The sequence below is a fragment of the Limulus polyphemus genome, unplaced genomic scaffold, assembly GCF_000517525.1.
Source record: "Limulus polyphemus unplaced genomic scaffold, Limulus_polyphemus-2.1.2 Scaffold206, whole genome shotgun sequence".
NCBI lineage: Eukaryota > Metazoa > Arthropoda > Merostomata > Xiphosura > Limulidae > Limulus > Limulus polyphemus.
In genome coordinates this window covers 475061-480310 of record NW_013665816.1, presented here as the reverse complement: position 1 = coordinate 480310, position 5250 = coordinate 475061, and positions in this window count along the sequence as shown.

Genomic DNA, 5250 nt, shown 5'->3' with positions numbered 1-5250 from the left:
TCCGTCTACTGTTTGCACATCACAACACCAGTGTATGTAGTCCGTCTACTGTTTGCACATCACAACACCAGTGTATGTAGTCCGTCTACTGTTTGCACATCACAACACCAGTGTATGTAGTCCGTATACTGCTTACACATCACAACACCAGTGTATGCAGTCCGTCTACAGTTTACACATCACAACACCAGTGCATGCAGTCCGTATACAGTTTACACATCACAACATCAGTGTATACAGTCTGTCTACTGTTTACACATCACAACACTAGTGCATGCCCTCCGTATACAGTTTACACATCACAACATCAGTGTATACAGTCTGTCTACTGTTTATAAATCACAACACCAGTGTGTGCAGTCCGCCTGCGGTTGACACATCACAACACCAAACGTATCAATCCCCCTACTGTTTATACATCACAGTATCAGTGTATGCAGTCCATCTACTGTGTATACATAACAACACCAGTATATGCAGTTCGTATACTGTTTATATATCACAACACCAGTGTATGCAGTTCGTATACTGTTTATACATCACAACACTTGTGTATGCGGGTCGTCTACTGTTGACACATTACAACACCAGTATATCAATCCCCCTACTGTTTATACATCACAACACCAGTGTATGCAGTCCGCATACTGTTTATACATTATAACACCAATATATGCAGTCCGTCTACTGTTTACACATCATAACCAGTATAAAATGATATAATACACAATTAAAACTTATTAATACAAGGAATGATTTATTGGATAAGTACGTTGATACACAGGATTAACTGCACAGTTAAGTATTTAATAGGATACAAAGTTGATGATTACCACATATAAGTACGCTTTACAAAAGGTTAAACTTCAAAATCTTACAGTACCGTTTCTTACCAGGACTGTTTTCATAATAACAAAAAACATTTTTAGAGCATAGCTGGGATGACAATGTATTTGAGACATATTTCTGCTCAACATTCGGTTATCTTTATACCCTCCTTATGAGCATGAAACACCAGTTTTTGACACTGTTTGAGCACAGAAGAGTAGAGAAGGAATCCGCGAAAGTTATATTCCCCGCATCTCTTGATAATACATATTTTACGGCGTTAAAATTTCGTTATTATAATGTATGTCTCTTCATGAACAATTTTCGTTCATGCGGTGAACTGCTGGAACTAAATTTGCAGAATAATTATAGAGGTGTAACACATAACGGGAATACAAAATAAGGCTCACGATTTAAAACAAGAAAAATTTATCGCAATTAACGATTGTTATGCTCATTAGGCGCATAAACACATTTTGACGAGTTTTGTTTATGTAAATAGCTAGGGTATTGTGAGTAAACATGCAGAGGCCTTATACGGCAGCTTACTTAAACAGCAGCACTACAGCTGCTTTCTATCAAATCTGAGCTTAGAGCTCTGCGGTTAGTTTGATTACATTTTTTGGGCTGAAGGGACCGTCTTAGAGTCTTTATTCGATCAATGCTGATATGATTTATTTGTATTTGCCTAAAACCCTGACAGTTCATTAGGTGATTTCACTGTAAACGGGACGTTTACGATAAATGGTGTTTCTTCCGTGCGATCTCTATGACTATGTTGACACTAAGTGGGGTGAGTCTTGGTCGCATCTTATCCGTAATAAAACAACGGAAATACGACATAATTCTCAACTCCTTGACAGTTAGAATGTCCGGGCCGTTCACGCTTACAAAAGATAACGAGGTTACTATGGCAACGGTACACTGGGCAAGCGCGGGAAAAGCGTTTCCCGCTTTTTGGAATAAAACAGCTTATGGACATCTGCGAATGGGTAATCATATATGTTTTGTTCTTTTCCAATAATGTCGTAAAGTTGACAATGGGCGGATGGTGCTAGCAAAGTTTATGGGTAACTATAGCAACGAAAATGAAGTGAAAAGCATTAGCTTTACATATTTCTTGTCCTGAATAGGAAGTAGTTATATTGAAATTCACGATATTTTAAATCTTACAATAAACAGTTGGATATCTGAAAACAATCTGGGAAACAAACTCTGCACCATAAACGAAAGCCTAAAGAAGACTTCTTGGAAATAGTTGCCATAAAAAATCAAAGACTCCAGTGGTAAACAAGAGTGAATTCGAGCTAGCTGTAACAAGTTGGATTTTTAAACATCAGTGTATACAGTCCGTCTACTGTTTACACGTCACAACACCAGTGTACGTAGTCCTCCTACTGTTGACAAGTCACAACACCAGTGTATCAATCCCCTTACTGTTTATACATCACAACACCAGTATATGCAGTTCGTATACTGTTTATACATCACAACACCAATGTATGCAGTTCGTATACTGTTGACACGTCACAACACCAGTGAATCAATCCCCTTACTGTTTATACATCACAACACCAGTATATGCAGTTCGTATACTGTTTATACATCACAACACCAGTATATGCAGTTCGTATACTGTTTATACATCACAACACCAGTATATGCAGTTCGTATACTGTTTAAACATCACAACACCAATGTATGAAGTTCGTATATATACTGTTTATACATCACAACACCACTATATGCAGTTCGTATACTGTTTATACACCACAACATCAATGTATGCTGTTCGTACACTGTTTATACACCACAACACCAGTGTATGCAGTTCGTATACTGTTTATACATCACAACACCAATGTATGCAGTTCGTATACTGTTTATACAACACAGTCATACGCTACTGTTTATGTGATTCACCAGACGACAGTAATGAACTTAGAAATGTTACCTAGAATTAATTCCAAGAATGTTTATTATAACGCGTGCTGGAATATTTCAACAATATAACATTGGTCATAAAGGTCACTGGGATCATTTCCTATATAACGAATGCATCGGAGTAATTCTCCGTAGTCTGTCCCCCGTTGGGTCAGTGGTATGTTTCCAGACTTGGAATGCTAAAACCAGGGGTTCTATTCCCCGCGGAGAGCAGAGTAAAGACAGTCTATTGTGTAGCTTTGCTTTAAAATAACAACAACAACAAGTGGACCGGTCCTAAATGCTAGAAACGAACTGTCCCCTGATGACAAACTCTTCGAACTCCCCTCACCCCATTCCCAAAGGGCCGAACTCAGTGTGTGTGTAGGCCGGTCACGAAGTTATTTTTCGGTAACAAAATAATTGCTAGCCTGAAAATAAATACAGCGTGAACCATTGCTGAAAAAGTAACACTGTATTGATTTCCAACTGTAGAGGCTGTTTCTATTAGCAAATGAAGAAATTTTCAGACACTTTATTAAATATTTAAGATGCTTCTACAAAGAAGTGTGGACAAAATACATTCCCCCCCACCCATCCCTTTAACATAGTCATATACTAATGTCATAGTAACCACCCTTCTTAAATCTAGCCTAAAAAATTAACCTCAATACCCATAGAAACGTGGCTCTGAAAAATACTGTCTTTTTAGACAAAAAAAAAATCATTACAAAAATCAGAAACATGTTTAATGGTCAATAAGACTAATGTGAATAGTGCGGATAAGTAGTAGTCAATATGACTAATGTGAATAGTATGGATAAGTAGTGGTCAATAAGACTAATGTGAATAGTACGGATAAGTAGTAGTCAATATGACTAATGTGAATAGTACGAGGAAATAGTGGTCAATAAGACTAATGTGAATAGTACGGAGAAATAGTGGTCAATAAAACTAATGTGAATAGTACGGATAAGTAGTGGTCAATATGACTAATGTGAATAGTACGGAGAAATAGTGGTCAATAAGACTAATGTGAATAGTACGGAGAAATAGTGGTCAATAAGACTAATGTGAATAGTACGAGGAAATAGTGGTCAATAAGACTAATGTGAATAGTACGGAGAAATAGTGGTCAATAAGACTAATGTGAATAGTGGTCAATAAGACTAATGTGAATAGTACGAGGAAATAGTGGTCAATAAGACTAATGTGAACAGTCGTGCACAGTAGTTAGATAAGAAAACTACTGTATGATACAAGTATGTACTTATACCATATTAAAACAAATACCCAAAAGTATTTATGCAGACTCAAATTATAATTGACTCTTACTACAAAACTGCTCGCGTACGTGACTTAACGTGGGAAAGGCTGGGCTCGTTGTTCACAATTAAACTTTTATAAACTGAAGACAAGTGTTGTGCCAGTAATAGTTTTAAAAAAGTTCCCAAATAACTGGGGTTGTTATTGCCATTGAAGAATTTCCTATCACGTGGCAAATTTTACACGCGGAGCGTGCCAGTGGTACGTTATAAAAACATCAGCACGTGTCTAGATAAACCTATGAACTTTTCTGTCATTGATACGGTGTGAAGTATCAACAATGTTAACGGGATTCTCAGCGATCCTCTGTTCAAGAGATAACGGATCCTTCTTTCACGTACCTAATGTGAGAAAAAACCACATACGAAGACGCCGTATAGAGTTCCCTCAAATTAACAGCTAAATCAACAGTCCAGGATAACATACTTTATCGCTGAACGTTTTGGGTGCCCGACTGACCTGCAGTGAGAAGATTATTCAGAGTAGTCCGATTCGAAGAACAAATACTGAACGGCATGTCAGAAAAACCTTGTATTATAGTTTAAAATGGGCAGAGAAAAATCTTGTATTATAGCTTAAAATGTGTACAGAAAAGTCTTGTGTTATAGTTTAAAATGTGCACAGAAAAATATTTTTATAGCTTAAAATGTGTACAGAAAAATCTTGTATTATAGCTTAAAATGTGTACAGAAAGATCTTGTGTTATAGCTTAAAATGTGTACAGAAAAGTCTTGTGTTATAACTTAAAATGTGTACAGAAAAGTCTTGTGTTATAGTTTAAAATGTGCACAGAAAAATCATGTGTTAAAATTTAAAATGTGTACAGAAATATCTTGTATTATAGCTTAAAATGTGTACAGAAAAATCTTGTGTTATAGCTTAAAATTTGTACAGAAAAGTATTGTGTTATAACTTAAAATGTGTACAGAAAAGTCTTGTGTTATAGTTCTAAATGTGCACAGAAAAATCTTGTGTTATAGTTTAAAATGTGCACAGAAAAATCTTGTGTTACAGTTTAAAATGTGCACAGAAAAATCTTGTATTATAGCTTAAAATGTGTACAGAAAAGTCTTGTGTTATAGTTTAAAATGTGCACAGAAAAATATTTTTATAGCTTAAAATGTGTACAGAAAAATCTTGTATTATAGCTTAAAATGTGTACAGAAAAATCTT